We start from the raw sequence: 11,636 nt of genomic DNA, 5'->3' as shown, positions 1-11,636 counted from the left end.
GATCACGAACAACCTTCTCGCGGATGGAAGTGCAGGGTAAGCAAAGTTGGTTGCCCCTCATGAGATAATCGTCCATCAAGTGATACGCCCCATCCCCATGCTGGTGCCGACACTTTTCCCAGATACCACGAAAGTTAGGATCCGCCGGGTACTCTCCTCGGATGTGTTCAAAACAATCGACCTCCAGATTTACTGTCTTTATTAGTGACACCCTTCGACTCAAGGTGTCCGCCACCTTGTTCTGTTTTCCGGCTTTATGGATAAGTTTATAGGGGAACTTATCTATGAAGGCGGACCACCGGGCATGCATGGAGCTTCGAAGTTGCTTCTGACTTCCCAGGTACTTGAGAACTTGGTGGTCAGTGTAGAGGATGAATTCTTTCCCCACCAAGTAATGTTCCCACACTTTCAACGCCCTAACTACAGTATAAAACTCTTGATCATACGTTGCCCACTTTTGACGTGCCTCACAGAGCTTCTCACTGAAATATGCAATGGGCCTTTTTTCTTGCATCAAGACACCACCAATCCCAACTCCACTGGCATCACACTCAACTTTGAACAGTTTATCGAAATTGGGATACGCCAGCACGGGCGCTGTACTCAACTTTTCCTTGATCAGGACGAAGCTCTCGTCTTGGGCGTCCGCCCACTCGAACCCCCTTCCCTTCTTTAAACATTCCGTCAACGGGGCGATTATAGAACTGAAGTTTTTAATGAATCACCGATAAGAGGTTGCTAGCCCATGAAAACTCCTGATGTCCCCCATGTTCCTCGGAGTAGGCCATTCTCGGATAGCTCTTACCTTCTCCCCATCAACTTGGACTCCATCACCACTGACTACGAACCCAAGGAAAACTAGGCTCTCCATGATAAAATCACACTTCTTTATGTTGGCGTATAGCTGGTGTTTCCTTAACAGGTCAAATATTGTCCGCAAGTGCTCCACATGTTCCGCCAAGGTCTGGCTATGAATCAGAATATCATCAAAATACACAACTACAAATTTGCCAATTACCGGGCGGAGCACCTGATTCATCAGCCTCATAAATGTACTGGGGGCGTTAGTCATCCCGAATGGCATTACTAACCACTCATACAATCCATCTCTGGTCTTGAAAGCAGTCTTCCACTCATCCCCAGCCCGAACCCGTATTTGATGATAGCCACTCCTGAGGTCAATCTTGGAGAAGAATTTGGATCCGCCAAGATGATCCAACATATCATCCAACCTTGGGATTGGGAACTTGTATTTGATGGTGATCTTGTTAATGGCCCTGCTGTCAACACACATCCGCCAAGACCCATCCTTCTTGGGTGTAAGTAAAGCTGGAACGGTGCAAAGACTCATGCTCTCCCTAACGTATCCCATCTCGATGAGTTCCTGCACTTTCTGTCTCATGATGTCATTCTCCTTCGGGCTCATTCGATAATGTGGGAGGCTTGGTAAGCTAGCCCCAGGCACAAGATCGATATGATGTTGGATGTCCCTCAAAGGTGGTAACCCACTTGGAAGCTCTTCAGGGAATAGATCTTGATATTCGCCAAGTAGGCGGGTCACTTCATTCAGCATCTCCCTTTCGCCCCTTTGGGATGATTCGTGATTCACCTTCACCATTGCAACATACACCATCTGGCTCTCCTCACATTCGCTAACGAATGATTTGTGTGTGGGGCAGACCACCAAGGTAGGCTTCTCATCGGCCTTTGGTTCTCTCATCATTGGCGTAAGTACGAACTTCACCCCATCCTTTATAAATCCATAAGTGTTCCTTCTTCCGGCATGGGTGGCGTCATTATCAAATTGCCATGGTCGGCCCAATAATAGGTGGCAGGCATCCATATCGACCACGTCACAGCAGACTTCATCCCTATACTCACCGATCTCAATAGGGACCTTACACTTCTGGGTCACTCTGAGTTCACCCACATCCTTGATCCATCCAACTCTGTAGGGGTCAGGATGCGCCTCCGCCAACAATCCAAATTTCCGAACGGCGCTGCTGCTCACAATGTTCTCCTGGCTACCACTATCAATTATTATGTTGCATCACCCACTGTTCACAAGACAGCGAGTCCTGAATAGTTGGTGCCTCTGATCGCCCTCTACCCGGCTGGAGACTAATAATCGCCGTATCACATGAATGGCGCGTCTCTCCTCATCCGCCTCGTCATCGTATTCCCCTAAGGGTTCACAAAACACTTCATCCCCCTCTTCATAATCATCTTCATATCTTTCCACCACGTTGGCGCTCTTCCGCCTAGGACACTCATTGGACCTATGGCCTGGCTCATTGCACCTGAAACATTTAAATGGGGTTGGCCTGGCGTATGGGTTGTTGTTCTTAGGTGGTATGGGTACCTCCTTGTAAGGCCTAGTATCTCCCCCAGATCCTCTTCTAACGTTGCTACACTTTGCCCCACTGGCACTCGCCACCTGTTTGCCTTTGTCATAGGGCTTCATATTGCCTCCTCCTCTAGGCGTATACTCAATAGTGGAGGATCTCCTGGATCTCCCGATTAGATGGGATTCAGCATTGAGGGCTAAATTCCTGGCATATTGTACCCGAACCACCATCCGTGTGCCAATACGATCCTGGATGTTGCATCTCAACCCTTCGAGATACCTAGAGGTCTTTTGGCTTTCAGTTTCTGACAAGTTGCCCTTGCCGAAAGCCTCAAGAACTCTGAGGTATATTCATGGACACTTCGGGTCCCTTGAGAGCATCCCCTGTAGGAGCTGTAAATATACTGCTCATAATCCAGCGGTAAGAACCGCTCCCTCAACATCGCCTTCATCCGTAGGCAAGATCTAATCGGATCTTTGCCCCCTCTTCTTCTCTCTTCCCTCATCTGATCCCACCAAACTAGTGCGCCACCCTTCAAGCGATACGCCACCAGCCTCACTTTCCTTTCATCAGGAATCCAAGCATACTCAAAGAAACGTTCAACTTCCGATAACCAGTCTAAGAATCCCTCTATATCCAGTTCGCCTCCAAAAGATTGTAAGTCTATTTTTAGCTTAAAGGCATCATCTCTATCAAAGTTTCCTAGACCTGGGTATATTCTAGCAACATCCACATGTCGGTTGTCAACAGGCCCAACATTCCTCGCAGTTCTAACGGTATCATCATCCCCAATACCCTCAAAGTCATCACTATCACTATCAGCATTATGCACAAGGACATAGTTGGGTCTTCTTACCTCAGAATCCCTAAGACCCATTTGTGGAAGCTGCGGTTCAGGGACTCCTTCCTTTCTCTGGGTTGATCCTCCTGCGGTTGGTCGGATTAGAGCCAGAACCTCCAGTTTGAAGTTTTTCTAGGGAGGTGGCTATCTCCAAGAACCGTTGGTCGATTTGCCTCTGCCGCTCATGGCTGGCTTGGATCTGCTCCGCAAGGTGCTCCCTCAGCTCCTCATACCTCCGGTCACCGGTGTCTATGGAATCTTGCAGTTGTTGGGGTTGAACCATTGCCAAAAGAAGTTTCGGGTCAGGAAACGATCGGCTCTGATACCAACTGATACAGATTAAAAGCGATACATGAAGGTTTTAATCGTAAACCAACAAAGAGGTTCTTCTCTAACTAAACTAGAAGGAGTGAATCCCAATAAACAAGGTATAAACCTTAGGTTCTTAAAGAGAATGATTTTTGATTGATAAAAAAAAGTTACCTCATCCTTACAAAATGGGGGTTTAAATACATCCCCCTAAAGATAAAAAAAAGGACAAGGACTACCCCTACTAGGGTTACAATGAGGTTAACAACAAAAGGGTAAAATAGGTAATACGTCCCGACAATCAGTACAAAGGTACAGGTACGGAGCGTCAGGGTTGTTGGTGAATTCCTTCGGGAGGAAGTAAACCTGGAGATCCGCCCAGGAGTAGCTTGAACATCCTCCCCTGGTCAGATGTTGATACGCCTCCTTGTGTACTCCTAGATCCGCCCCGCTCGTATGTCCTAGGGATCCGCCCTCCTAGGTACAACCTCCGTGGATGTGATGTCTGAGGATCCGCCAGAGCGCGCGTGATCAGTGATCTCAGTTAGGATGTCCGCATCATAGAAAAAAAATTAAAATCAGAGGAAATTCTTTCTCTAAATGCTAAACTTAATTAGTAGTTAGAAAATCAACAAACAACACTTAATAAGGTGTAAAATATTCTTAACGTTAATAGTTGGGATCAATTTTACTTCTAACGTTTAAAATGGTACAATTTTATCGTTGACATTGGCAACCAAAAACAATTTTATCTTTAATGTTGGTAAATTGGGTCAATTTGAGAAACAATACATCAAAAATCACAAATTTTATCATCTACCTTTTACATGTACGTCATTTTATTACTCATTAGTAACAGATCACACATATATAAGTAGACGTGAAAAAAATTAAAACAAAAATTCAAAAAATTATACTATATTTTGTACGAGTTGGAAAAAAAATTAATTATTTCATAAAATTTAGAAATATCAATCTCGAATTCTATTACTAAATTGCAAAAAAAAAAATGTCAACTTTTTTTAGAAGTAGTGAAACATCCGTATTTTACAATGACACATAAAATTGACTCAACTTACTAATATTAGGGATAAAATTGCATCATTTTAGACGTTAGGGATAAAATTACATCATTTTAGACGTTATGAATAAAATTGCTCCTAACTTAGGGGTATTTTTGCAGCTTATTATCCCTTTATATTTTCAATGTTTTTATAGTTAGCAACCAATTGAAAGTATAAAACTGGTCTAAAAACTTCAACTGTCCTCCCCATCTTGTCCCATTGCATTCAACAACGATTTCTCAATTAAATTTGTTGGATACATAAAATGGGAGACACACTCAACCACATGTCAAAATATTCACCACGTGCCAAAAAGAAAATTTCAAATAGACATATAATTAGGAGTTATTAAATGCAATTGGATAAAGATAGGATGTTATTAAATGCAATTGGATAAAAATTAAGCATACTTTATATAGTTTGGTTTTTACATTAGATATAAGTCATCATTTAAATCTATATATATCATATTTGACACATTTAGCATTTAATTTAATTTGTATAAAAGTTTCATAATTAATTATAATTTGTAATTTTCTACTAAATTTAATCCCACATTGTTATATAACAATAACTTTACATAACTTATTAGTTTCAACCATAACAACTTACATCGCTGAGCTTGGTAGCACAAGCTTATGACCCAAGTGGGGGCAACAATGTGATGGAACATTACTCTGACTCAGAAGTCCGAGTTCGATGCAGCTAACATCTGGCTGGCCCGTTCCAAGCTGAGATCTTAACCATGTTGTTTCTACGAAGGTTGAGATGGCTTGGCTAGTGGCTACTCGAGCTCACATGGTCTAACGAGTCAAGTTAACTGAACCATCACTTTTTTGTTGATCGGGTTTGGTAATATTCACGAAAGTTTCCAATATTCAAAGCAACAGACTCCTTGCAATCTGTGTTAGCAGAAAATAGCAGAAAATGAACCAAATCCAGCTGCATCTTCTACTCGAATTCCTTCTAGCAAAGCAGAAATCAAGAGGAATTCATGTATATATAAAGAATAACTAGGTCTGTTTCATTTCAAATAATTAAGATTAAAAGATGCATAAGATTGTTTATCACTTAAAAAGCACTCACCACACTACCCAAGCAAAATATAATAGAAAACTCAAAACACGTGTAATTAAACTGCTTATGCTGAGAAATAATAACAAATAAACAAAATATAACATTGAGATGTAAACATTTTCTATTTCATAGTTTATAATGTATCATATTTCAGTAATTGATCTATCGCATACTGTATAATGTTTTCAATATAAAATTGCACTATTGAAAATAATGCAACAAGTTAATTTTAACAAAATGTAACAAGTTTCTACATCAACTACTTTCAACCGTATGTGCCAAATGCAAAATCTAGGGATCAGGTATCAAAATTTCCTCAATGTTTTTAGAAAAGTTCTAATTTAGCACCGGCTTATAAAAATTCATTATTTTAGGATCAATGTTTGTGAAACCGTACTAATATCATCCTAGGGAATGGAACTTGGGGCTAATTTAGTATCATTTTACAAACGTTGAGACATCAAGCTCAATTATTTAGGTAAATTAGTACAATTTCACAAAAGTTGAGACTAATGAAATGTTATTTCCTAATCTTCTTACCAACTTTTAAAATTGGGATAATTTTTAATAAAATAATATGGAATAAATTTATGTTTTATAGAGTATTTAAAACAGACATATATTATCATGTATGTAATCCAACTCGATTCTTTAAATATGCAAATTTTTATTTTAAATATTTTTTTTTGCAATTCCTTGTTGCTTCTGTTTAGTTTGCCTTCGGGTTGAAACTATAGATTAAGCTTTTAGTTTAATTCAAATTTACTTTTACCAATGCTTAATTCGAAGTTTTATGAAGTAATCATTTAGTTTTTGCCCTAGTTAAATTCCATCTCTATATATGGTGGGTTCAATTTGTTTTAAAAATTTAAATGTGTAGTGGAGATGCGGGGGATTGAACCCCGTGCCTCTCGCATGCAAAGCAAAGACTCTACCATTTGAGCTACACCCCCATAACTTCAATTTCCTTTAACGGGATTGAACCCCGTTAATGCTTTGCTGTAAAGCTTTGCTTCAGTAGTTACTCATCATAACGTTAGTGGCTCCTCCAACGCTAAATTCCTTCACCCGAATGGCCATCGTCTGAAATTTTGCGATAAATTGGCCAACATCTCGCCTTCGTCCTGGACAGTACAATTGAGATCTTGCATCATTTTTCCCTCGAGTATTGAGGTGAAGAAATGATCCACGAAAGACTTAGCCATTCGGTTAAAGTCGTAGATTGATTTGAGCAAGAGCTCCCCGTACCAAAAAGGCTACAGATTCTTTCAAGGCTGTCAAGAAAAGACGTCATAATACAGCACTCATGGTAGTGGTTGTTGGTCCCTTGTAAGGTTGCAAGTATAGTTCCAAGGGGGGGTTAGGAACTATTTAAACTTTTTCGCAATTAGGGCAGACTTCTTTTTCTAAAGAAAAAGGTTTGAACAGCGGCGCTGAGTAAACAGCAAGATACTGGCTTAGTCAACAGGTGACTAGGTCAGTTTCTTAGCTTGAGTCAGGAGATAGCACTTAGAGTCTATTCCTGAGCTCAGACGTTCAACGCGCACAACTCAATTTGACCTCTTTACTTGGTCAGTTTTGATTATTTAAAGCAAGCAATATAAATAAGGAGTTAAAGGTAAGAAATACTTCACTCAGCAGATTTATCCAGGTTCGGCTTCTTCTAAGCCTACGTCCTGTCCCCGGAACACGTTCCGAGATTTCAAATCTTCTACTGAGCTCTTTAAAGGTAGAGCCTCAAACCCTTTACAATATCAGCAATTGAGTATGACAAGAGTACCTTCCTCTATACTTCTACTCAATCCTAATCTCTCGCTGAGTACTTAAAACCGAGTACTCAGCCTCTCCTTTCTATCTCTAGAAATGATAAGTGTTTTGTCCTAATATAAAGATGTGCTAAGACACTTTAGACGATTTAATAATCACTCTAGACTTTTACACAGATATAAGAAATGTAGTGTAAGAATTTGCTTTGCTTCTTTGCTTGCAGAACTTGTAGAAATTTGGTCAGCGTAACTGCTTGATCAAGTTCTGTGTTGAATGAAGCTTGTGATGGCACTATTTATAGAGACGTCTATGCATCGGTCATTTCGAATTTCGAAATAACCATTGGAGGGAAACGGCTATATGTCGTTGTCATCCTGACTTGCTCAGAGCTCTCGACCAATCACAATCGTGTATCTTCTGTCCTCGGTCAGCTCAGCAGATGGTCTCTCCTTTTATGGTAAGGTCAACTGGACAGCATACTGTGTCGTCTGAACTTTGCCAAAAGAGGAAACACTTTGTTTGGAAGTTTTCCTTCGCCAGCTGCTGTCTTGTACGTTTGTCGAGACTACTCAGCAGCTTCATCTTGAAGTTGTTCCCGAAGGTCTTCTAGATCCTTCCGTTTGCTGAGTTGCATTTTGTTTCAAAACGGCAACGTCTTGACATACGCGGGCCGAGTGTACTGAGTTGTTTGACTTGGGCCTTGGCTTCCGTAATGGGCTTGGGCCATTTAATCCTTATGTCTTATAACAGTTTTAACTCAACATTGAACAAACACATTAGTAGAATGAATTAAAGCATTTAAACTTGGTGTGTTTAGAATATGTATTTTAATTATACTTAAACAATTTTGCCAAATCAAAATTATGTGGAAAGGTGTTTCAACAGTGGTTGCCTCCATTATTTTTCGAAAATTCTTAACATGTGTTACTGGATCACCAATTCCTCCATATTGGCCAAAAGTTAGGATTTTGAACCCTAGGCATCAGTTGTCGCTGAATTTCCCTAGATAGGCGTGCAAGTGTCTGAGAAGCCCCAATATCCATCTTTTATGTTACTTCTTTTCAGTGCATCTTTTCTGAAGAGTTCCAATATGTCCTTTTTTCTAAGAGGGATGTCCTCCTTTGGCTTCGGCTTTCCTGCCTTGGGATGACCGTGTCGGTGGCCAGAATGTTTGGATAGGGTATGGTTTTTGCTACGACCCCAGGATCGATCTTTCTCCTTGGGATTTTCATGTCTGTGTGGAGGAGTTCTTGATTAGGAATATCTCATTGTTGGTGATACGCTTTGGGACCGTGCCCTTAGAGTTTTAGTTGACTCTTGGCCGGACTCTGCTACCTAAACGGTCTTATTTGAAGATCATCCTTTGCATTTCTCAATTTCCATTGGAGAGCAACCATCTCCTGCTCATTGTCTGATTTCTCTCGTTCGTCTCTTTTTTCATGGCGACCATATTTTGGCCAAATCACTAGGACACCTCCTCTGCTAATAGTTTGTACTTAGGATTCAGTTGGGGTGGTTGATGAACCTCTTTTTCGTTGTTTTGATGAACTGGCAAACCCACTCTAATGCCTCAGTCAATTTATGATTGGATCGGATTCATGGATAAGTACTAGTTTAGAGATAATAGTTAACATACCGAACCTTGTGCTCATACATGTCCATTTATAGTGTTTGATTACGTTAAGGTTGTCACCTCCTTAGGAATACTTATGAGTCTAGGATTCCTAGTCCTTTAAGGAGTCTAAATACTAGAAGGAATTCTTTATCTCATAGGATTCGAGAAGTTTCTATTGTGATTGGGCCCAAATCCAAGTCGTGGCTTTGAGTAGATGTGAATGGGCTATTTATCGTTGGGCTTTGATTGCCGCCAATAGTCATGGGTCTTGCTTTAGACAACACGCGACCTTTCATCTCAAACGAGGGTAATCATGATATCATATAATGTCATTTTGCATGATATCACGTTTTAAGGATAGTTTAAATTTAGCTGTAATATACGAAACTATACAAATTTAACCCTAAAGTTTGCAAAATCAATTTTAGGTTTACATTATCGAAAATTTGAAAAGACTGGTTTGACTTTTATTTAACTGTCAGTTCAAGTCTTCCAAATATCAATTATGTGTACGGTATTTAGTATGTTACTAACATAATTACAAAAAAAAACATGTTAAAACGCTAACAACTAAGTATAGTTACAAATAACCAACCTAAATTTTAGGAAACTGCTTACATTTATCGATAATCTTGTTTGTAAGATCTGATGTGACAGTTAAATAATAGTAAAACCAGCTTTTTCAAAATTTCGGTAACGTATGACTAAAATTGATCTTACTTAGAAACATTAGGGTTAAATTTACATCATTTTATACATTAAAGTTAAATTTACACTTACCTTAAAATATTAGAGTTAAATTTGACCATTTTCACTAAAAAAAAAAACAAACAAAAAAAAGACTATAAATATTTACACCTTACGTATAAGGTAAAAGTATGTATCATATTAATTAATCATATTCTTTTATAAATGTGTAGAGATATATAAACTAGAGATTTTTTCCGAAAAATATGTCCACTATTTAATTTAATTAAATAGTCTACATGTTTCAAACGTATCTTCAAATATATATGGTGATAAATATTGATTGTCAAATATATCTCCAATTAACCACTTATCCTTTTATTATAATTATTAAATAGTATTTTTAAATGTTTTATAAAAATAAAAAATCCTTGCATTTATCCCACCCACGCCACTATCACTCTCTTAGCTGCCATTATCCCTAACCTCTATCACTCTTATCAATTTGGAGGGAAATTCATTCACTGTAATCACTCCATTTTTTATTGCAATTTTTCTTTTCCGCCAATATATTCTTAAATTTTTCGCTCAATATGTTTAGCTATATTTATGTCTTATTATTATTCTCTTTGAAATTTTGCTTCAAAATTACAGAGATTAGAAAGCCTTTGAAGGTCATATAAAGGTGAGAAAACAAACCCCTCTATCTCCCGTAAGATTTCTTAATCAATTATATTATATATTTCTAAATCAAATTGTGTTCTTTATTGTGCTGTTTGTTTTTACTCTTTTTTCTCCAGGTGAACGTGATAAATGTAAAAATTCAGTTTTGGTATTCAAGTGCAGATTAAGGTATTATTCAAATCTTCAATAACTAAATTTTCATGTGGGGTTTTGCTTTTAATGTTGTATAATACACAACATATCCATAAATCTTATGATTTTCTCTGGACCTGCTTTTGAGAATGAATTTTCCTCGAGAGTTGGAAGTGCCTAGTCCTCGTTCCCATTCTAACACTTTTATGCAATCTACAGGTATGTTAATGTCAATTGCTTTAATATTTTATATTGAGCATTAATTATATACTTCCATCCATAATGGTATAGGATTCCAGGTGCAACAGAAAAGAATATTCATATGGCAGCTTATAAACCAAGGATAACCACATACGAGCAACAATGAGTCTACTTAAACTGTGAGTATTAAATAAATATGTTTTTTTTTTGTTTATTGTGTTCTGATTTTTATTCTTTTTAGTTTGGATAAAAACGTGATAGCTGTCTTTTTCTTTTTCTTTGATTGCACTAGCCTTTCTTTTTATATTGTGTTAAAAGTGTTTGTTTAACTTTTGCAGATAGTGAATGATTTTTAAGATGATATAGAAGATCTTACTGGATGTGAAGTTTCACTTTCGAGATGCTTAACATATATGTAAATTTATTAGTATATTTTAATTTTAAGCACTATATGTCAATGTTACTTGCTTTATATTTCTTATTTGGGAGAACCGGATATTTTATAGTCATTGTATTTAGATGATTGTTCAAATTACATTATGAATATAAATTCATCTTATTGTACACAATTGATTTTGCTATGTCACTTTTTTTTGGAGCATTAAAATTTAAGTTGTTACAAAATTAATTTCAAAGCCATAAATTAAGGATTTAGCTATGATTTTTGCAAGCTTATGGCTAAAATATACATATATTTATGGCAAAGAAGTTAATTTAATCAACTACAAATGTTGCTAAATGTAGCTAAAGTATTTTCATCTACTACAAACATTGTTAAAAGTAGCTAAATTATTTCCGTAGCTACTTAAATTAATATTTTGCTACAAGTTAAATATTTTCATTACAATAAATGATATTATTATAACTACATTTTTGTTATTTTTGTAGCTATATGTATGAGTTATTAGTTA

At 37.8% G+C, this 11,636-nt stretch overlaps 1 long non-coding RNA gene across 2 annotated transcripts; it reads left to right on the top strand.

Annotated features, from left to right (window-relative positions):
- The first annotated feature begins 10,187 nt into the window (after positions 1 to 10,187).
- Positions 10,188 to 10,817, top strand: LOC136222169 (uncharacterized). Of its 2 annotated transcripts, XR_010685523.1 has the most exons (4): positions 10,188 to 10,234; positions 10,363 to 10,393; positions 10,509 to 10,560; positions 10,673 to 10,817. It is a non-coding gene; the product is annotated as an uncharacterized lncRNA (long non-coding RNA). The 2 variants fall into 2 exon arrangements; XR_010685522.1 differs by having other exon boundaries at positions 10,200 to 10,393.
- The last annotated feature ends 819 nt before the right edge of the window (positions 10,818 to 11,636 follow it).

This window comes from Euphorbia lathyris, chromosome 3, assembly GCF_963576675.1.
Source record: "Euphorbia lathyris chromosome 3, ddEupLath1.1, whole genome shotgun sequence".
In the NCBI taxonomy this organism is placed as follows: domain Eukaryota; kingdom Viridiplantae; phylum Streptophyta; class Magnoliopsida; order Malpighiales; family Euphorbiaceae; genus Euphorbia; species Euphorbia lathyris.
The sequence above is the reverse complement of the archived record's forward strand: the minus strand, read 5'-3'. Positions and strand labels throughout refer to the sequence as shown.